Source organism: Dipodomys ordii, unplaced genomic scaffold, assembly GCF_000151885.1.
Source record: "Dipodomys ordii isolate 6190 unplaced genomic scaffold, Dord_2.0 Scaffold1000000616, whole genome shotgun sequence".
Taxonomy (NCBI): Eukaryota; Metazoa; Chordata; class Mammalia; order Rodentia; family Heteromyidae; genus Dipodomys; species Dipodomys ordii.
In genome coordinates this window covers 45,712-70,018 of record NW_012284233.1, presented here as the reverse complement: position 1 = coordinate 70,018, position 24,307 = coordinate 45,712, and the positions used below count along the sequence as shown (strand labels likewise).

Sequence of the window (24,307 nt, the reverse complement as noted above, 5' to 3'; positions counted from 1 at the left end):
CAGGATTTGCGTGAACAACTTGAGAATACTCAAAGAGAAAGGGAAGAATGGCGTGAGCAGGCTGAGAACACTCAAAGAAAACTGCAGGAATCCCACGAAGAGAAGGCAGCTAATCAAAGAGAAATACAGGAATTGAGAGACCAGGTAGAGAATACACAAAGATCGCTAAAGGCATTCATGGAATCCATTAATAAAGAGCTGAAGGAAGCCAGGGAGACCACAAAGGGAATGCTGAATGAAACCCAACAGAAAGAATGGGAATCCAAAGAAACCATAACCAATCAACTAAGTGATTTGAGAACAAATACGGAACACCAAATAAAGGAAGTAAAGAAATTCATACAAGACCTAAAACATAGCTTCAACAAAGAACTTGAAGCCATCAAAGCTGACCAACTAGAAGGAAAAGAGATAAAAAACAAAGTAGAGAGTCTTGACAGCAGGTTAGATCATGCAGAAGATCGAATCTCAGGGATTGAAGACAGCCTAGATATTATAGACAAAGAACATACAACCATCCAAGACAAGTCCAAGAAATATGATAGATCTATCCAACACCTGGAAGACACCATCAGAAGGGCTAATCTAAGGATAATGGGTGTAGAGGAGCACCTAGAAACAGAAGTTAATGGTCTAGGAAATTTGTTTAACAGGATCCTAGCAGAGAACTTCCCAAACATACAAAAAGATAGGCCTATTCAGATACAAGAAGCTTTTAGAACCCCAAATAGACCAGACCAGAATAGGACCTCCCACCGACACAGTATAATCCACACAGGATCAACACAGACCAAGGAAAAGATGCTTAAAGCTGTCAAGGAGAAAAGGGTAATCACCTATAAAGGGAAACCAATCAGAATCACCTCAGATTTCTCAGCAGAGACAATCAAACAAGAAGAGCCTGGAATGAAGTATGGCATGCCCTAAAAACAAACAACTATCAACCAAGAATACTGTACCCAGCTAAACTCTCCTTCATAACTGAAGGCCAAATAAAAACCTTCCATAGCAAAGAAAAATTGAAACAATACATCTCCACCAAACCAGCCCTACAAAAGATTCTTAAAGATGTCCTACACATAGAAAACCAACAAGACCGCAATAAAGGCCAAGAAACTGCACCCAAACTAAGAATCCAAGAACCATAGGAAGAACCCAGTTTTTGCAGCCCCCAAGAAGGTGGATAACATGGCAGGAACTCCCAAATACCTCTCAGTCCTATCTCTTAACGTTAATGGACTGAACTCTCCAATTAAGCGACATAGACTGTCTAGTTGGATTAAAAAACAAGACCCTTCTATCTGCTGCCTGCAGGAGTCACATCTTGCCCGTAAAAACAAACACATTTTCAAAGTTAAAGGCTGGAACAAAATCTTCCAAGCAAATGGCCCCCATAAACAGGCGGGAGTTGCAATCCTAATATCAGATAAAATAGACTTCAAATTAAAATTGGTGAGAAGAGATAAAGAAGGTCGCTACATACTAATTAAAGGATCTCTCTTTCAGGAGGATATTACAATTCTAAATATCTATTCGCCAAACAATGGAGCACCCAAATTTATCAAAGAAACACTACTTTCCCTCAAATCCCATATAGATCCAAAGACATTAATTGTTGGGGATTTTAACACACCACTCTCCCCACGAGATAGATCAACTCGGCAAAAACTCAACAGAGAAACCGCAGATCTAAACAGCTACATAGATCAACTAGACTTAACAGACATCTACCGAACATTTCACCCAGTAGCATCAGAATACACGTTTTTCTCAGCAGCACATGGAACATTTTCTAAAATAGACCACATTTTAGGCCACAAAGCAAACTTGTCTAAATTCAGAAACATTGAAGTTATACCTTGCATCCTCTCTGACCACAAGGGAATAAAATTAGAACTCAACACCAAAAGCCACCAAAGAAAGTCCGGCATCACATGGAGGCTGAACAACACACTGCTGAATCATGAGTGGGTCATGGAAGAGATTAGAAAGGAAATCCAAATGTTCATGCTATTCAACAAAAATGAACACACAAATTACCAGCTCCTCTGGGACACAGCAAAGGCAGTACTCAGAGGCAAGTTTATAGCTCTGAGCTCCTACATCAACAAATTGGAGAGATCTGAAACTAACAATTTAATGACACATCTAAATTCCTTGAAAAAGAACAGCAAAATAAACCCCAATCCAATAGATGGAAAGAAATAATCAAAATTAAATCAGAATTAAATGAATTAGAATCCAAAAAACTATAGAAAGAATCAACAAAACAAAGAGTTGGTTTTTCGAAAAACTTAACAAAATTGACAGACCCTTAGCAAATCTTATCAGAAAAAGAAGAGAACACACCCAAATTAATAAACTCAGAGATGAGAATGGAAACATCACCACGGAAACAACCAAGATTCAGAACATTATAAGGGAATACTTCTCAAAACTTTATGCTAATAAGTTTGAGAACTTGACAGAAATGGACCTTTTTCTAGCAAATATTGACATGCCAAAACTAAACCAAGATGAGTTAAACTATCTTAACAGGCCCATATCAAGCATTGAAATAGAAACAGCAATAAGAGACCTCCCAGCTAAGAAAAGTCCAGGACCAGATGGTTTCACAGCGGAATTTTACAAGGCCATCCTGCCTCTTCCTCTTCTAAGTGCTGGAATTACAGGCCTTTAGAACCAAGTTTAGCTGAAATGTTATTTGCAATAAATATTTTAGGTTGTTTTGTTCAAAGTCACTTTATTTTCAAGAAAATACCTGCCAAAAGTAAGAGTTTGAGGGGGTAGAGGGATGGATGAGTATGCATGTTCAAAGGGGTAACATTGACCAAGACATATTTGTCCATAAGCTGAACCATGGCAACTCCTTGTGCATCTATTCAATAAAATAAATAAAAATTTTAAAATAAAAAAATACCTCGCAAACATCTAAGCATGAAGAATCAGTTTGTCCCCTAGTCTTTTGTTTCCAAGTAAAAATGGAATGTCATTTTTAAAAAATTTATTTATTTATTATTGTGAAAATACTGTACAGAGGGGCTACAATTACATGGGTGAGATAATGAGTACATTTCTTATCAAGCATTGTAGCCTCCTCCTTAGTTTCCCCTTCCGATCCCTTCCCATCCTCCCCCCTGGAATGTCATTTTTTACAAAATGTCTGCCTTTACAACTGAAACAAGAAAATTTCAGTCTTTCTTCAAGACAACTTTGCATGCTTTGATGTGTTGTAAAATCACCCCCGTGTGCCTCCCAACTCTGACTCAAAAAACGTTAAAAGATATGCCATCAAGACTTGAGAATTAACAATTTAATAGTTCTATCAGGATAAATGAAACTGAATATGTGACAAAGAACACAAGAATTTGGTCCACTAGTTGAGGGGTGCAGGTACTGGCTGTTCTTTCTTCCACACCTTCAGTGCAAATGTTGACACCGTGAAAGAGCAAGTGACACCTTGGCACTAAAGCTGGCATTAACCTTGTAGTCAATGGAAGCATGCTTAACACTCTCAGGAATGGGGCTACACTGTGAGAACTGCCGTTGTGGAGCATACCGTCAGATGGTACTTGTAAAACTAAAATATAGCCCTGATAGGTAAGGTTAAAATATATCTTGAAAACAAACCACAAAATGTAAACTCTGGTTTCTACATTTACTGTACTCTGACCATTTAAGTCATTTTCATGTTGTCTAGAATTTGTCACCTCATTTAGAAAAATAATGTACCTTCAGAGAACCTGGCAGTACAACAAGATAACTTACTAACTAGAATAATGTTAAATACAGATTAGAGCCTGAATCATTGCTTAACTGAAAAAAATTTAACTATTTTTAGTATTTGAAAGATGAAGATGATGGCCTTGTGTCACCCCCTAACACAGAAGGAAACCAGTGGTATGACTTCCTCCAAAACAGCAGCCATCTTAAAGGTACTTTATGAACCAAGCAGATGTTGGCCATGTTTATACATATTTGAGATTAAAGAGTAACCTCAACATTTGTCTAATTTCTTCAGGCTTACTTGGCATGTCCATTTTATTTGATTAGAGAACAGCATTTTAACAAGTAGAGTATGATAGATAGAAAACACCCTGAAATTAACTGTGCTGTGGTACATTAACTATGCTGACACGAAAATTATTTTTTCCCTCCTGACACCAGCCAGTTATGATACCAGCTGAAGGTCCTGCAATGCAATTCATTGCAGTTATGACACTGAGCACCCACAATGAGCATAGCCTCCAGGGGGAGGAAGGCTCAGTCCGCTAGACTCCTCACATCACATCAGTCCCAAGAGCTAGGTTCCCTTACCCACACCTCTGTGGGACTTGACTATGGGACATATGTCCCAACTTTCTCCCTTAAGTTGGCATAGCTTCCAGAATGGTGTACAATGCTCCGGAACACATTCAGCTTTCCTTTCCAGACTGTTAGTAATAAAAATTTAACTAGGGCATAGCCCAGTGGAAAACATCATTCAGGGTTTGATATGGAGGAAGAGGCCACAGCTTTTAGATCCTCCCAGCAGTCAACATGTTCACCAACCAGGGAGCCATCCAAACCTCCCCAGTGTCTTTTTTTAATTATTAAGAAGGTTTGTAAAGAAGGGTTATGGTGGGCTGGGAAGTTGGCTCAGTGGTAGAGGGCTTGCCTTGCATGCATCAAGCCCTGGGTTTCATTCCTCAGGCCCACATAAACAGAAAAAGCTGGAAGTGGCTCTGTGGCTCAAGTGGTAGGGTGCTAGCCTTGTGCTGAAGAGCTGAGGGACAGCTCCCAGGCACAGAGTTCAGGCCCCAGGACCAGAAAAAAAGAAAAAGAAAAGAAAGGTTATGGTTACGTAAGGCAGGTAAAGATTACATTTCTTTTTTTGACAATGTCACCCTTTCCCTTACTCTCTCCCAGTTTGTCTTAGGTTTTTGATGGAGGCTTCATTATAATGATTAAGTCACTGGGGTAGAATTCAACCCCAAGCCCCTATTCCTTTCCTGCAGTCTGGCAGATGGAGCTGAAAGTTATAAGCTTCTGGTTAAGGCATAGTCTTTCCACCCCACCCAACCCCTGAGGCTTTGCAGGAACCTGCCAGAGTGACCACATTAAAATTGGCCATCACATTTGCTACTCAGGAAATCTGGGTTTCAGGAGCTGAGTTTTGGGAACTGGGGACAAAGGCAACATGTTTTTCTGTAATTACCTAGTATGTCACCTCTTGAACCTTAAAGTGCTGAAATGATGATTTTTTTACCTAACACAGCTGGGAAGGGAAGTGCTGAGTATGGGAGAGACAGTCTCAGAGCCATTTGAGCTGGTGGGCCTGAGTCACAGCTTGATTCACAGCTCTTTTCATCCCAGGCAGTTCCAGAGGCCCAGTAGGCCTCTTTTTTTTTCCTTTTAAGTTGGAGAATACGATGAGTTCTTATGGATATTGTAATACTGTATAAAAAACCATTTTAAAATAAAAAGCATACTGAATACAACAGCAAAAAAAGAAACAAAGCTAGCAGTGGCAGAGTAGTCTGGACTGCTGCTGCTATCACATTGTGGCAGAGTTGAGAAGAAAGAACAGGTTTCAATACATAGCTTATGGTTTCCAATGCCTTCTATTTTTCTAATAGCCAATAGCGTTTTACTGTTGGGCTTTGGTGTAGGACTAAGCATGAGAAGACCAAACGAATGTAGTTGTATTAAGTGGAATGGATTGAAGGGAGATTCTGGTCATTTTTTTTAACAAGGTATGTTGAAAGTGTAATGAGAATTCCACCATGAAAAACTATGGACTGCCTCTGACACTGGATTATTTTCTCCTAATCATTGGTTTGCTATAGTTTTGGTTTGTTTCTGTTTTTGTCTGAAACCAGAAAGCCCTTTGCTGTTTCCTTATTATGCTCGAAAATCATTGCATTTTGTGAAAAGGCAAATGGAAACCATTATTGATCAGTGTTTGCAAATGACAGCAGTATGTTGGGAAGAAATGCATGTCTTTGTGTGGGAACAAGAGTATAGTATGTCTCATCTATGTAAATGAACATATATGTTAGGATAAATTGTAAAAATGCTGATATTCAACTGGTTTTGATTGTCAAAATTGGCAGTTTCTTATGGCTTGGTTATATCCATAGTTAATTCCTTATATAAATTTATTTTACTTTATGTATTTTTAAAATTATTATAAGGTAGGCACTTATGGCTCATGCCTGTAATCCTAGCTTCTCAGGAGACTGAGATCTGAGGATCGAGTTCAAAGCCAGCTAGGGCAGGAAAGGCCATGAGACTTATCTCCAATAAACCACTTAGAAAACCAGAAGTGGCACTGTGGCTCAAGTGGTAGAGCGCTAGTCTTGAGCTGAAGAGTTGAGGGACAGAGTGCCCAGTCTTGAGCTGAAGAGCTGAGGGACAGAGTGCCCCGGCCCAGAGGTCAAGCCCCACCACCGACAAAAAAAATTATTGTAAAGGTGGTGTACAGAGAGGTTACAGTTACATAGGTCAGGTACTGAATACTGTACATTTCTTTTTTAACAATGTAACCCCCTCCCTCATTTTCTGCTCACATAAATTTAAAAATTATCGTCTTAGTACAGTATCTTTAGTGTTTTATTTGTCCCCCCAGATCAATCTCATTACAGTCTTAGTCCCAGAGCTGGTGTGTCTTGACAGTGACTGATGTCATGAGACCAGAGGGAAGGAGTGGTCCTTTAGCACAGGCCAAGCAGGCTCCTCACCACTAGCTGCTCCCCTTCTCTCTAATGATGTTTTCAAATCTTGCTTTACTGTAGGATGAAATTGGAAATCAATGAATCAAGCCATCTGTATTCCGTTATATAGAGATGCTAGAAGGTAATCTTCTTTACCTGTTAGGTAGTATAATTTAGCAGCCAGTTTGAATTTTCTCATTTTTTTTTTTGCTTTTGTTTTAGTGAGGACTCTGCGTGCAGATTGTTCAAATTTCCTTTTCTGTAAGTGTGTGCCTCCTCGTCTTGTGTAAACAGTAGTTTTTGTTCTAAACTTAAATAGCTAAATACATTACTTTTATTTCCTTAGGTGGAATAATAAAAGTTCAAATCTACAGTACCTTCTTTTTACTATTTTAGAAGATTCACTGTATAAAATGTGTATCTTAAGATTGAGACATACTATTTCCTAGTGAGTATTCCTTTGAAGTTTGAACCGAAGAGATGAGAGCTTAATATTTGTAATAATAATAAGCCATTCAGCTTCCCTCCAGCATTTCGGATTTCAGCTAAGCTGCCTCATGACTTTAGGTTTGCATTCAGTATTCTCAGTTCTCACATCTGGGAGATGGTAATGCTGAGTTGAGAAGCTATTTGATCCCTTATTGTTCTAGAGTTTTAACTTTTATATTAGTATATAGCCTCGTATATATGTTTTTTTAAAATAGGTTTAGGAAAATGACAGCAGACCTGGGTTATATCTAAGAACACTTAGCGATTCAAAACTGTGTAAGTAAGTACTTTATAGAAAGCCTTTTTTAAATTTTAGGTTAATTAGCTTTCATCAAATAAGAGATCTTGCCCACAGAGAATTTTTGAGATTCCAAAGTAAACATTCTGAAAATCAAATGATATTCAGGGTTCCATTAGCATTTTAAATCGTTTTAAGTCTCACTATGAAGGTACTATTTTATTTGTGTGTGCCAGTCTGGGGCATGGATTTAGGCTCTGGGCATTGTCCCTCAGCTTTTGTGCTCAAGGCTATTGTTTTCCCACTTGAACCACAATTCCACTTTTGACTTTTTGGTGGTTAATTGAAGATAGGAGTCTCCTGGATCCCTGCCCAGGCTAGCTTCAAATGATGATCCTCAGATCTCAGCGCTGAGTAGCTGGGATTACTGGCATGAGCCACCAGCACATGGCTAAATGGATTTTTTTCATTGTCAAGAGGGGTTACAGTTAATAAGTAAGATAATAGGTACATTTCTTGTCTAACTTGTTATCCCCTGCCTCATTTTTCTCCTTTCCCTCCCCTCCCTAATCCTCCCACTTGCCAAATTGTACAGATCATTTCCAACATATTGACTTGTGAATATGGCTATTGTATTGGATCCCCCTTGTCCTTTGTCTCACGATTCTGTTCTCCTTTCCCTTCCCTAATTCAGATAAATGTATGTACAATACCGGGGTACCATAATCAAATACAGTGACAATAGGGGATAAACCACAGGGGAAGAACACACCAAAGAAACAAAAAGTACATAGTACATTAAAAACAACAGGGCTGGGAAGGTGGCTCAGTGGTAGAGTGCTTGCCTTTCATGCCTGAGGCCCTGGGTTCGATTCCTCAGCACCACATAAGCAAAAAGAAAAAATCCAGAAGTGGTGTTGTGGCTCAAGTGGTAGAGCACTAGCCTTGAGCTGAAGAGGTGAGGGGCAGCGCCCAAGCCCAGCGTTCAGGCCCCACGAACGGACTCAAAAAACAAAACAAAACAAAAACAACAATAACAAAGAAAAACCTCATGTTTCCATGTCTTGGAGTTCATTTTGCTTAGCATCATCTTATATGGTCATATGTACAGAGCTCTTGAGCTATTTTTCTCATCTGTTAAAATTATCCTAGATGTATACTAATTATTGAAAATAAGGGAAACAATGGGACCTATTTTGGGGGGGTGTCTGGCTTCACTTGATAGGATTTTTCCCAGTCTTTCCATTTCCTTACAAATGGGGCACTGTCATTCTTTCTGATGGAAGAATAGAATTCCATATATGTATATATATATATATATATGTGTGTGTGTGTGTGTGTGTGTGTGTGTGTGTGTATGTATGTATATATATGTTTATCACATTGTCTTTTTTGTTGGTCATGGGACTTGAACTCTGTGCCTGGGCACTGTCCCTCAGCTCTTCAGCTCCAGGCAAGTACTCTACCACTTGAGCCACAGTGCCACTTCCAGTTTTCTGGTGGTTTATTGAGGATAAGAGTCTCACAGACTTTCCTGTCTGGACTGGCTTTGAACTGCATTCCTCAGATCTCAACCTCCTGAGTAGCTTGGGTTACACGCGTGAGCCACTGGCACCCAGCTTTACCACATTTTCTTGATCCATTGAGCTACTGAAGGGCATCTGGGTTGGTTCCATATGTTAGCTATGGTGAATAATGCGGCAATAAACCTAGTTGTGCTGGTAGCTTTAGTATGGCCTTGTTTGTGGTCATTTGAGTAAATGCCAAGCATGTGATTTCTGGGTCATAGGGGAGCTCTATGTGCCTTTTGAGAACCTCCACTAAAGGGAATTTTTGAATTCAAGATGTTAGTTGTCCTTAGTTATGGCCTTTAGCTGCTTAGTGATTAAGATTTTAAACCAAGCTGGTTTGCCTGACTAAGTGTTTATATTATTGTATTCTGGAGTGTTTATATTATAGTATTCTGGAGTGGAAGTGGTAGTGTTGGTCTGGGATTTGGGAAGTAGATATGTGTGCTAACATTGCCAATCATGTTTGTTCAGGCATTTAGATTTATTGGCTATGTAGTTGTTCCATAGGCTCTCATTCCCCTCTCTCCTTTCTTTCTTCAAGATCTGTAAGTAATGGACTAATTGCTGTGAAATTTGTGAGCTTCACCTATGCTACAACTGAAAAAGTCAGAAGAAGATAATGCCCAAGCCTGATTTGGGACAGAAGCATATGGGATGTATGTGTAGTCAGTGCTATGTCAGATGTGCTGTCAACAAAGGGGCTCTGTCATTTATAGGGGGGCAGATTTTCTTTTACTTTGATTATTGTTGGCTCTGTTCACTCAGTTATATATAAGGTATAACTCATGAAATTTTAACAGGCTTAAGGCCTAGCCATTTATGTCCAGAGTTTTCTAGAATAGTGATAAAATGTCACAGATCATTTTGTTTGATCTCATGATTACTTATTTTTTTATAAAAAGTTATATTTGTGAAAATTGATATAAAAGTATAAACTGATAAGATGTTTTGTCATTGCAGGGAATATCACCTACGGTTTTAAATTATTTTGTTTTTGCTTAGTGTCAGCATAATGTTATGTGTTTGTGATCATTTCTGATATAACAAAACACATCTCACTTCCAGCAACTACAGCTCTTTAGATGCCCAGTTTTATGATGATGAAACTGTAACAGTCATTCTTAAAGACACCATGGGATGTGAAGGAAGAGACAGACTCTTGGTCCAGTTGCCATTGTTGTTTGTGTATAACAGTGAAGATGCTGCAAAGTACCAATTCACTAGAACTTATGCCACAAGGTAACTAACTACCTTAGTGGTAGAGGGTCTGCGTGGTAAAAGTTAGCTTTATATTTTTAAAGGTAGGATCTCAAAAAGAGCTGGAAGTGTGGCTCAAGTGATAGAGTACCAGGTGCTGAATTCAAAACCCAGAACCACCAAAAATTTAAAAAAGAAGTGTCCCATTGTGTATCTCAGGTTGCCTCGCCTTGAAATAACCAGGCTTGTCTCAAATTCATGAAGTTCTTGCCTTGGTCTCCAAGGTGTTGAGTTGTCAGTCATATGCTACCAGGCTTAGCTTATATTTAGCTATATTTACCATATGCCAAGAATTCCAGTTTCTTAGATATGCTAGGCAATGGCTTTTTAGTTACTGGTCTACCCATACAGACAGCTGAGCAGAAAACCTCCTGTTTTGTTTTTTTCTTTGTCCATCATGGGATTTGAACTCTGGGCCTGAGTGCTGTCCCTCAGTTCTTCAGCTCAAGCCTAGCACACTGTCACTTGAGCCACAGTGCCACTTTGGGTTTTGTGGTGGTTTATTGGAGAGAAGAGTTTCACAGTCTTTCCTGCATGGACTGGCTTTGAACCATGATCCTCCTGAGTAGCTAGGATTACAGGAATGAGCCACCAGTGCCTGCCTGGCTTGCTACTTTGTATTTTTAAAATCCTAACTTCATACAACACACTGAAACCCACCAAACACTGTTAGGAAAAGTGAGGAGGAGACTAATTGCTATTAAATTTAGGAGGATCATCTACCCCAGAACTGAAAAAAATCAGAAGGTAAGTCTTCCTTCATGCTACAAAGTCTTCCCAAATGTTACAAATTTCCTAATGTTAAAATTGTATGTTACCTCAAAAATTTAAAAACGGAAAAAAATGTGCCGACTTTAATCATTGTCTTGTCCCTTTCTTAAATATTAAACTAGGATTTTTTGCTAGAATAAGATGAGGAATTATTTGGAATGGAGAAGAGGACTTCATTTGAGTTATGTTTTAAAGGATAGCATTAACTTTAGTTTTTTGTCACTAATAATTGTAAACTTGCCTTTAGTGTTTTCCAGAATTGGGATCCCAGTTCCACTGCAGAGTCTAAAGTCAGTTCTAGGAGATAGTTTTAGTTGCTTGAGGATTTAAAGTAATGAGATTCCTTCTCTAATTTAAAAACATGAGCATCTGATCTCCTTGAAAGGGAATTGAGGACTGGGTGCATAGCTCAGTTTTGCAAGGCTTGAATTTAATCTCTAGTACTGTATCCTCCCTCCCCATCACCCAAAAAACAAAGGGCACCAAGACCTTACTACCTGGTTGATTTGATGAAGGGTCTCAAATCAACCAGGTACCATTGGCTGTATCTTAGCTACTTGGGAGGCTGAGATCTAAGGATGGTGGTTCAAAGCCAGCCCAGGGGAAAAGTCCATGAGATAAAAATATTTCCAATGAACCACCAGAAAACCAGAAGTGGAGCTGTGGCTCAAGCAGTAGAGTGCTAGCTGTGAGCTGAAGAGCTGATGGACAGCACCTAGTCCCAGAGTTCAAGCCCCATGACCGACAAAATAAACAAACAACAACAACAAAAGTATACTCTTTCCCTAAAAAAACAGTAAAAAATGAGTAAGCCCCCAAATATAAAATCGTCAATAGCAATCACAGTGTGGACAAATCTCAGAAATGGCTGCTAAAACAAATTTTTAAAATACTGTGTACAATTTTCAAAGCCATGGTCAACAGTAGATCCAATAAGATTTTTTTTTTTGGTCCGGTCATGGTGCCTGCACTCTGGGCCTGTGCGCTGTCCCTCAGCTCTTCAGCTCAAGGCTAATGGTCTACCACTTGAGCCACAGTGCCACTTCCGGCTTTTTTCTTTTTGCTTATGTGGTGCTGAGGAATCAAACCCAGGGCGTCAGGCATGCAAGGGAAGTGCTCTACCACTGAGCCACCTTCCCAGCCCCCAATAGGATTTTAAATTTCAAAAATTGCTAACACCCTAGAGAAAGAACACCTAAATGCAATATGGAAATGTCTTTAAGTACATAAACAACCAACTTTGGTGCACACACACACACACACACACAGAGAGAGAACTTAAAAAACACATGATCTGCTTACCCATTAAAGAAATTAAGAGGATTACAAAATCCTTTGTTCTCATCAGCAAAGAAAGGCCAGGGCAGGCAACAGAATTGTTCTAACAATATCCCAAAAAGAAGGAATAAATAACAATAAAGGAATGATATCCAGCTAATTTTTATTGTGAGAATTAGACAAACTCTGTTTAGAGAAAATCTGAGTAAATTAAGGCAATAAAATATGTATTCACTCAAATATATGTGTATGTATGTGTGCGTACACACTATGTGTATATATATATATGTATATGGTCACATATACATTTATATGTATAGGATTAATGGTTAATTTCTAGTTCATGAGATATGGAGTCTGTTGGGTTTGTCTGTCTAGGCTGGCTTTGAACCATGATCCTCAGATCTGACCCTTCTAAGTAGCTAGGATTACAGGCATGAGCTACCAGTCCCCGGCTCAAGCATTGGCTGGGATCAGGTATTATTTATCCCAAAGAAAAGTATGGCTTAGCAATAGAAAAATCATAAGATCTCCACAAACCCCTTATGAAGTTATATTTTCATCTCTTAAGTAAAGAAACAACACCCTTAGATGACCACCAGGATGGCAAGTTCCCCCAACCCAGTCCCCTGTCTTTTTCAAAGTGAACAAGTTGGCCCAGTGCTAGTGGCTCACACCTGTCATCCTAGCTACTTGGGAGGCTGAGACCTGAGGACCATGGTTCAAGTCCAGCCCCTGGGGAAGGAAAGTCCCTGAGACTCTTATCTCCAATGAATCACCAGGAAACCAGAAGTGAAGCTGTGGCTCAAAGTGGTAGAGTGCTAGCCTTGAGTGGAAAAAGCTCAGGGATCAGCACCCAGGCTCTGAGTTCAAGCCCCATGATAGACAAAAAAAAATTGATTGAGGGCCTACCCCTATGGAAGAGACACCTAGAGGCCACGCCAAGGATGGTAAGATGCATATTTCACAGGCTCCATTCTATGGCTGGAGCAAAAGCATTCTCTGTGTTTCCAGCATCTCAGCTTAGAGTGGCTGTGGGCAAACATTGTCAGATGCCGTCTGTGCTCAGCTCAGAAGTGAGGAGCCTGCACCGCTTAGGTCTTCACTCCGGACATTGCTGCTGCTGCTGCGTTGGGTCAGCCTTCTTTCTAGATTTCTCCTTTTCAATGTGGGCTGGTACTACCTAGGACTTTATCTCAGGGTTTCACACTCTCATGTTGACTTGGAGCCACAGAACCAATTCCAGTTTTTCTGGTGGTTCGTTAGAGATGAGCCTCACAGACCTTCCTGTCCCAGGCTGGCCTTGAATGGCAGTACTCTGATCTCAGTCTCCTTACAAGCCTGAGCCACCAGCACCCTGGCTCTACAATTCTTTTTTCTAGAAACTGTCTTTTCCCTGACCCTTGCCCAAGAAATCCTGGTGATGTTGTCCCCCAAAATGCCCTTTTCTCTGCTCTTACTACCTATGCAGATAACTCAAGGTGGGAGAGATATTCATCCTTACAGATGAAGCCCCTATAGCAGAATAACTCAAAGAGATGCAGTGGTAAGCCCTATTGACATCATCCTGACTCCTGGATCCAGCCATGCCTGAAACTAACTTTGTGATCCCTAAGTAGGAAAGCCGTTAACTTCTGTCTTGGTTTTGTTTCTGTTGGCTTTAGTTAGCTTTCATCCATTTGCATGAGAAAAATCTTTGATGATTCAGTTTGCTGTTTCACAAATTCTGAGAAGGGATTTGCTTGTGTAAGCTCCAAGGATCAGAAACCCAAGGCCCACTGAAGTTGAAGAATGAATCTACAGCTTCATCAGGATTTAAATAATAGGAACAATAGATGGTCATCTGACCCCTATGAGCTCTTGTTTCTTGGACTCATGCCATTTTCTCCCTCTCCTGTTCTTTCAGCAACTTCAGCACGACTATGTTCACCTCAGAACATTTGAATATGCTTATCCACTTCTTTAACATAGCTAGCACAGTCTAGCTTCTAGGTTCCAGGTTCATATTTGCAGAATCCTTTCCTGACCATACCATATCAATTCCTATTTAACTTTTTCCTGTCAGTTTCCTGATTGGAATACAGGCTCCAGAGAGCAGAGATTAAATTTGTCCTGATTGCCATTGTCTCCACCCTCCCCCCCCACTCTCTCCATGCATGGCACCAAGCCTGTTATCCATTTGGATACTTGGCCCACTCATGACCAAGCAGGCATTCCTCTGCAATTTCTCCCTGAGAAAAGCAAGAGAAATCAGTGTCTACTCATTACCTCCCTTGGCACAGTCGAACTACCCATCACTTGAGCCACAGCCCCACTTCTGTCTTTTTGCTGGTTCATTGGAGATATGAGTCTCACAGGCTTTACTACCAAGGCTGACTTTGAACTGTGACCCTCAGATCTCAACCTCCTGAGTAGCTGTGATTACAGGTGTGAGCTACCAGTACCCAACTTGTTCAGATTTTTGTTTTTCTTTTTTACATGATGGAACCACACCCACCATCCTGATCTTGGCCCATTCACGAGTTTTGCCTTTGCAGAGTGAAAACAAGAATGCTATCCATAACATGTCACAAAGAACTCTGCTCCTGACTCAACGCGTCACCACTGGGAAACAAGTGATGATATTTTTGTTGGAAATGATGGCATACACGCCTGAAATCAAAGGTTTTCTCACTCACACACTGCAACCAAAGAAAATCTGCCAGAGGAAGTAAAATAGATGAATGAGCTATTCATGCTCATATCTCATCGTGCCTGAGATCTGACTCTCTCCCCCTCCCCCTTTCTCTCTCTCTGTTTCTCTCCTTTTCAATTTTTTTGTCAGTCACTTTTCCTTTTCTTTTGGCTCTCAGTCACTTGCAGTTGCATTTCCTGTATGAGTAATCCAAAAATGTGTTGATTAATGCTGATCTGTTTCTTCTAACTTAGTTCCGTGGACATAAGCAGAAGTAATCTTTGATGGCACCCATGATTCCTCTTCCTTGTTTCTCTCAAGGAATTGACACTTTGGGAATTTAAGGTTTCTTTACAGAAGCAAGATGGTTTGATATCTGATCGAGGCAGCCATTCAATCCACTCCATTGACTCCCATCTCTTCCATGTCTGTCCTTCACAGTCCCTGGATTATCTCACTTGGTCACCCATACTCCCTGCAGGGACTCATGCTTTGTCCTAGCCAAGCTCCAGGTTAAGAAAGAAAAGACTCTTTTCTAAGACCACACAACTAATGTGTTGCCCAAGCCAGACATCAAGGAGATAGCCTTAATCTTCTTTCCTTTGCCCTCTCCATCTTTATCTTGTGTTGTTTGTTTGTCTGTGCTGGACCTAGACACTGTCCATGTGCTTTTTTGCTCTAGGCAAGCACTGTGCCACTTTGAGCCACAGTGTCAGTACAGGGTTTGTTTTGGTGGCTAAATGAACGTTAAGAATCTCACAGATTTTTCTGGCCAGGCTGGCTTCGAATCACCATCCTCAGCTCTCAATCTCCTGTCTAGCTAGGATTACAGGCATAAGCCACCAGTGCCCAGCTTTCTGGGTCCCCATTTCCATCTCATCATTCTAGGTGGGCCACCATCATTTGTTCATTAGGCCACAATGACAGCTTTAAACTGCTGAACTCTCTATGAACTCTGATCACCTTCAAGCAAATTACCCTGTAGAACAATCTCCCTGTGCCATAACAAAAGAAAGGAAGGAAGAAATTATGGCATTTGAAGGAAAATAGAATGGGAGATCATCACGTGGAGAGAAATAAGGAAAGATTTCAAAAAAGAAAAAATACAAATACTATGTGTACTTGTTCATTTGTAAAGCCTAGATCTAATATGATGATTGAACATGAATGTAAAATGGATGAACAAGAGGGAAAGAGGGAAAGGGAAAGATACTGAAGGATAAAGATTGAATTAGCTTTTCATATACATATACATAAATATATACATATATGTGTATATATGCATAAGCATACACACATACACATACACAAACACCTGAAGACAGCATAATAAAGCTCATCAAACACTTTGGGGAAAACAGTAATATGAAGACAGGGGAGAAAAGGCAATCAAGCAGTGACCTTGTTAAAATGGAATCAAGTATGGAATTACTGTAATGAATTCCTCTTGTATTATTCTTGTAAAATAAGGTTAATATTTTTAATCCTTCACTGGCTTCCCACCTATATCTGCAATAAAGTCTACCCTTTCTGGCTTGGCCCTAAAGGCCTCTGACAAGAAGACCCTGCTTCCTTATTCCACCACTCTTTCTACCTCTGCTCTGTGAACCCCATGTAGTTGAGTTTTCCTCCTGTTTTCAAACATGACGAGCCAAATCCTGCCTCAGAGCCACTCCATACACTGTGAAACTCTCTCCCTGGTCCTCATTAGAATGGTCACTTTTTGGATTGGGGACTAAACTGCCACTCCTAAAAAAGAAATGACCTGTACCTCAACCCAAGCTCATCTCATTCCATAATCCTAACTGTTTTTGCTCTCATTATCCTCATCTCAGCTTTCAGACGTTTTCATTACTTACTGGCTTTTAGTAGCTAACCATATTAGAATATAATTTCCCTGAAAGCTGAAACACGGGTTGTTCTATTCCCCCAAGAGAGATGCTCATCAAGTGGCAGGGAGCCAAGATTCTGGAAGAATCTGTGGGTGAATAAGTGAGTGGATGGATGAATAATGGATGGATGAGTGCATGGGTAAGAAGGTGGATAAATGGATGCATGATTAGATGAGTGGATGGATGGATAGAGGATGGAAAGATGATGGATGAGTGAATGGATGGATAGGTAGGTGGATAGATGGATGGTGAATAGATAAATGATAGATGAGTGGATGGACGTAAAAATGGATGGATCGAGAATGGATGGATACCTGATTAAATGAATAGATGAATGGATGAATGGACAAGTGGATAGATGAGTGGATGGTGGGAATGGATGGATAGATGAATGATGATGGATGAGTGGATAAAAGTAAGTATGATGGATGGATAGAAGGATGGATAGATAGATGAGAGATGAATGGATGATTAGATAGGTGAATGAATGAAAGAGTTGGTGGGTGTGTGGATGGATAGATGATGAAGTTAGTAGATGCATGATTGGATGGCTATGAGATTGTGTGCTTCTAATTTAGACTATATAGAACTTCAGAATAAATAGCCCCAAAGAGAAGATTGTGTCCCTTCACCTTGCCTGTTTTGCTCTGTAAAACTGAGATTACAGTGGTGTACTATGGAGCTGACTTGGAAAATTAGTGTGGAAACATCCAGAGAAAAAAAATACTCCCTAACACATGTCAAATATTACAATATGTTACATGTACGTCCAGGGACCCCTCATCCTGGTGCAATCCTCTACAAACTCTGACTGAAATACAAACAAGAAGGAATTTCTAACCTTTAGTTTTTAATAACAAAAAACCCACTGAGAAAAGATGATGACTATTACAGCAATCCCAATAGAAGATATTTTACCTTCCATTGCTCACTTGTAGCTATTTCAATAAAAGAGGCCTGGTTGCACGGTAATTTTCATTTGTTTGGGATGAGGAACAATGTGACCTTTTTGACAATGTACTGTAAAATATGCCACATTTTTTAAACAAACAGATATAATCAAAATGAAATATAAGATTTCAGGGGAAAGCTAGGATTATAAAAGGGCCTGTGGTCCTTTTCACACTGCCCAGAACCCTTCAGACCCTGGCGTGTAAATATTAATGAAGTAATGACAAAGCATAATCAAATAATTGTTCTGTGGTTCTTTTAACATCTATCCTACACTAGAATAGAAGCTGTGTGGGGGCAGGAAGTATGTCTGTTTAAATGACTTCAGTGCCTAGAAGACAGAGCAAGTACCCAAATATTTGCTGAGTGAACACAATAATCATGTATAATAGCTGAGGGCCAGGGCTCATACCTGTTAGTATCTATTCTCGTAGCTACTCAGGAGGCTGAGATCTGAGGATTGCGGTTCAAAGCCAGCTCGGGCAGGAACATTAATGAGTTTCCTCTCTCCAATGAACCACTAAAAAGCCAGAAGTGGAAGTATGGCATAAATGTTGGTAGCACCAAACTTGATAGGGAAAAGCTAAGCAAAAATGTAAAGGGTTTGAGTTTAAGCCCCAGTACTGATGTGTTCATTCAAGCACATGAATGTGCACACACACAGACACACACACACACACACACACACACACACACACACCACCACCACCACCACCACCACCACACAAATTATGTATAATATGTCTTTCTGGTTATTTATAGAAAGAAAAAATGTTTTGTAAATAATTGTAACAATAATAATAAATTCAAAATTAATATTGAAATCATCTCTGTAGTAGAACATCTAACTCCATCCACAGACTAAAGCTTCTAGAAGTGAACGTAAGGACTTTACACTCTAGTTCACCCAGCACCTAACAATGAAGGCTAGGTACTTCCATTAGAGAAAAGGCTCAAGAAGTACAGCACTAGCTTTGAGCAAAAAGAGATCAGGACAGTGCCCAGGTCCTGAGTTCAAACCACAAAAAAATAACCCAAAGAAGCTGGTCGCCAGTGGCTCATACCTATAATCTGAGCTACCCACGAGGCTGAGATCTGAGGATCCTAGTTCAAAGCCAGCCCAGGCAGGAAAGTCTTATCTCCAATAAACTGCCAGAAGTGTCTGGAAGTGGAGCTGTGACTTAAGTGGTAGAGTACTAGCTTTGAGCACAAAAGCTCAGGGACAGTGCCCAAAAACTGAGTTCAAGCCAGGACTGGCACAAAAAAAATTAAAAATTACAATGCTCTTAATAAAAATCAGCACATATACATATTCAGGTATATGTGAATACATATATATCATACATATGCATACACATGAGAAGATCTAAGACACTTTTAAATTCAATCTTTAGAATGGATTAAATCATAACTCTTGGTGGCATTGGTAGTGGTTTATTTCTTTGTTGGGAAACTATTAATACACAATTGAGAAAATGCTGATCTATTCCTCATGTAAATGGCTCATATATTTCATCCTAACTACAAAGAAAAATACATGAGATTAGTATCTCCAATGAAGTGGAGGTGTTAAGAGTGTCAGCCTTGAGCAGAAACAAGCAGTCTGGCAGCATATATATATATATATATATATATATATATATATATATATATATATATATAGAGAGAGATATAGAGAGAGAGAGAGAGAGAGAGAGAGAGAGAGAGAGAGAGATACATAGATTGATGGATGAATGGATTGGTACATGGATGGATGGATGGACAGGCAGGCAGACAGATATATATATATATATATATATATATATATATATAAAATACATATATAATATATACTATATATCATTATTTTAAATGCCATGCAAGACAATGTGTATTCTTGTTCCGCATTACCTGCCTCTTACAAGAACTACACTGTGCTGGATTACAGGCGTGAGACACCAGCACCATACTTCCTGAGTTCTCATAAGGCAGATTATTATGATGTGTCCCTCCATCACAGATGAGAAACTGAAGTGGGGCAGCTGAGAAACATGCTCACTGTCACACATGTGGCAAAATGGCAGCAGGGGACTTGAACAAGGTTGCTCAACTCAAGGTCAGACTGTAAACTCCCTTGCCTCATGGTGAGGAGCGAGCCTTTCTGAGTCCCATTCATAACCTGAAGCTCAGCGCTAATGCATGGCTCTGAGCATTCCTTACCTCACTAAAGCTTCCAGCCAAACCTGAAAATAGGCAGGTAGCAGAAAGGAAATGGAAATAGAGCTGAGGCTCAAGTGGTAGAGCTTTAGACTTGAGCTAAAAGGCTTAGGGACAGCACTGAAGACCTGAATTCAAGACCCAGGACAGGCACAAAAGAAAAGAGTAGAGAGGAGGAGAAGTTAAGTGGGGAGTGAAGGGGAGAGAAGAGGATGGGAGAGGAAAGTAAACTTCTCCAAACCTAACTTGGAACCAGTAACTGTTGTTCCTCAAAGTTAAGAGGTGAGTTGCTGAGTGATAAGAGTGCTTGCCTTGAATGCAAGGTACCCTGATTTGGTCCCCGGTAATAGAGGAGAGGAGGGATTATGAAAGATCAAAGATTCAAAGAATGTGGAAGAAAAATTGGGGGGACACATATCTCAAATGAAGATTTGCTATACTAAAGCATAGTAGTCAAAACAGTGCAATATTACAGCAGAAGAAACAGAATAAGGACACAGGGTAGAGAACTGAGAAAAAAGCCTATGTAGACTCCTGAGATATGTCATTAGATTAGAGAATAAACAACCACTGGGCTACCAAGCTATCTATATGAATAAGATACAAAATAGACCTTGACTTAAAGGGTTTGCAAAGAGGCAAAGGTAGAAAGCAACATTTGGAAGCTTTAGAATAGTGTATTTTAAAAAGGAAGAGTTCCCCAAGGAAATAAATATATATGTAAGAAAATACCAATAAATGTATCTATATTACACCAACACCTTTTGTTCAGTACGTGACATCAAGAAAAAATAAAAATGTGTTTCTTAATGTTGAAAAGTTTGTATGTTTAAAAGTATGTATTCAACAGAAGAGTATTTCAGTCAAGAAGATGATTGATAGGATACATGAAATTGAATAAAATATCTGAGCATGCAATACACAAAAAAGGCAGATGTGACAGGGCAAGAAACAAAGGAGGAGGCTACAATGCTTGATAAGAAATGTACTCATTATCTTGCTGTGTAATTGCAACCCCTCTGTACAGTATTTTCACAAGAAAAAAGAAAAAAAAGAAATATGAAAATTACTCAATCAGAAACAATAAAGAGATACCACATTTGTCAGACTAGGGCAAAGTTAAAAATATACTGGACAATACCAAATGACTGGAGAAGGGATTATAAGAATATATATGGACATGGAAGCAAACTGTATCCATATGCCAACTTCATATGGAAGAGTGAAAGTTATCAACACCATTAACTCGAGTTTATGAAGATTTCATATATAATATGCAGTATATCGCATATTTCATATGTATTGTCATCATTATTTCTGATGATTTTTAATACATTAGAAATTTTTGCTAGGAAGAAATAAGGTGTAAGAAGCCTTAAGGACTCTCATTTGTGAAATAACCTCAAGTTCACTACTTCCTAATGTTTTCTCTTTTTGTTTGAGGAAGGTAACCCAGGTTGACTTCAAGCTTACAATCTTCCTACCTCAGGCTCAAGTGTTGGGATTGTCGGCATGACCTGTCTCTTACTTTGTTTTCATTCGAGGACTGAAGTCACTGAAGTGAAAAAAAAACCAGCTCTCCAAAGAAGTCCTCACCACTGAGCCTGAGCAAGGCAGGGGTGTATCTTATGAAATCAGTGCATCTGGGAAGGCACGGGCACCCAGGCAGATATGAACCAGGAAACTGAAGGTCGAAATGGTGGTAAATTGGATAGCACTGGCCACTGGGCCAACACAAATCAAGAAGACAAAGTTCCTCCACATGAACAAGAGGAGGCCCTCAGGCACAAACTCACTATAGCAGATGAAAGGCTAGTTAGGGAGGATGGCAGCATCCCCAGCTCCAGAACAATAATCCTGCGCTACACAGGCATTAGAAGGATATGGACATGGGACAGTCTCCAAGCCCTGGCATTCCTTCTCCTGGGTCCAATATAGCCCATGACCAGTACTATCTGGCACCACGTAAGAGCCCTCTTGTGAACATGTGTATAGAAACACAAAACTCTTGTCTTGAACTAGCACCTGGTCCTATTTAGACAAGGAAGCAGGGAGCTTCCAAAATGGAGAAAAACAGTCCATTGGCACTATAGCAGATGACGCACTGGCTGAGAATGGTGGAAGCATGCCCAGCTTTGGGCCCATAGCCCCAGGCAACACAAGACACAGTCTGGAAGGAAGATTTGAAAGACTCTGTCTCTGGCCTTTCTTCTCTCGTGGCTATGCAATACAACATGAAAAGATGAGACTGTGTACCTCAAACTTGTGCACATGCAAACAAAACCACATACCCACACAACCCACCCAGCAATCGGTTCTCACGAAGGGGCAAGTGGATGCACTTACCTTGAAAATTGGTCATCTCGGATGGCACTGGCACATTGGGCCTACCAAAGGCCCAGAATAGCAAGATGATAGACCATGGGGTGAAGAACAGGCCACTGGGTGTGACTCCCTGTGAAAGGTGAAGAACTGGATGAAGAGGGTGGCATCATCCTCAATTCAGGGTTCATAATTCCAGTCTACATGCCATAGTTGAAAATTGTGGTAGACACACTACAATCTTCATTGTGACATATCTTGTGAACTCTAAAGCCCTCCTTTAGTCTAATGTGGCACCATATCCATGCACTTCTGTGTATACATGCCCACATCAGTTCACCCACAATTCGGTTCCCATGGTGTGGTGGGAGGGAAAATATTACATTGAAATTGTGGTATCTTGAATGACACCGGCCTCTGGGCCCAGAGACCAGAAAGACAGAGTTTCTGAGGTGAATGAAGGAGGCCCTCAGGCATGAGCTCACTGTAGCAGGTAAAGAACTAGTTAGGGAGAGTGGTAGCATACCCAGCTCCAGGCCAATAATCCTGGGCTACACAGGCATTACCCAAGTATGGATGTGGGGCAGTCTCCAAGCCCTGGCCTTCCTTCTCCTGTTCCAATATAGCCTACAACCAGGCCTATCTGGCACCGCATACTTAACCTTCCTATGAACATGTGCACACACAGGCATAGCCAGGCTATTTGGAACCACACAGGTGCCTTCATGGGAATTTGTGTATATATAACCCTTGCCTTGCAAGTCAGTTCCAACAGGGCCAGGCAGGAGGGAATAGCTTCCCTTGAATTGGTAACATCTGTGAATGGTACCTGCACCATACCATCACAGATCACAAAGGTGGAAGTTTTGCAAGATGAAGAAAAATAGTATACCGGGCATGACCTCCCTGTGGAAGGTGAAGCACTGCATGGGGCAGGCAATAGTATCCTCAGCTCAGGGCCCATAATCCCAGTATATAGGCCATAGTTGAAAAGGGCGGTGAATATACTCCAAGCTCCAACATGCCATCTCTTGTGCCCTCTAGAGCCCACCATTAGTCCAACTGGTACCACATAGGTGCAATCATGTATACATATGCCAGCAATACCACACCCATGTATGGGATTCCACAGGATGGCTGAAAGGGGGGCAATCTTTACCTGAAAATGGGTGTATCTCAGATGACACCAGCCCCTGGGATGACACACGTCATGAATGAAGAGTTACTTTAAGAGAAGAACAGGTCCTGGACATGAAGTCACTGTAGCAGGTGAAGGACAAATTAGGAAAGTGACAACATCCCCAGCTCCAGGCACACAACCCCAGGCTACATAGGCTTTAGAGAGGTATAGACACAGGGCAGTCTCCATGCCCTGGTATTCCTTGTCCTGGCACAATATGCCCATAACCAGGCCTATCCGGCATCATGTATGTGACCCCTGTGAAAGTGTGTACTGGTACATGGGCCTACCAGCAAGGCAGTAGTCCACAAGGTGAAGAACAGGTCAGCTGGCATGACTTCCCTTTAGCAGAAGCAGCACTATTTAGAAAGGGCAGCAACATCCCAAGTTCCAGGCCTATAACCAGACTCCACAGGGCTGTGAAGGGATGTCTTACAGTCTCCAACCCTCATCTTTCTTCTCTTGGGTCCAATAAAACACATAATCAATCTAATTTAGAAACACATTAAGTGTTTTTGTGGGAATATGTGTATACACATGCACAATCCCTGATCCACAATTCAGTTTCTACAGGGCAATGGAGGGAGGGGAACCACTTATCTTGAAGTGGAAGCTTCCCAGGGCTACACTGATATTAGCTAGCTAAGCTGTGGCCTCCCTTCTTCTGGGTTCAATATAGTGCACAACCTGGCCACTCTGGCACCACATTTGTACCCTCCTGTGAGTGTGTGTACACACATACACAACCCATCTCACAACTGGTTTCCCACAGTTCCAACAGGGAGTGGAACTA

The 24,307-nt window shown here is 40.6% G+C and overlaps 1 pseudogene; it reads left to right on the top strand.

Annotated features, from left to right (window-relative positions):
- The window catches only part of LOC106002756, a 38,122-nt pseudogene extending 21,157 nt beyond the window's left edge, over positions 1–16,965 (top strand).
- Positions 16,966–24,307: the final 7,342 nt, after the last annotated feature.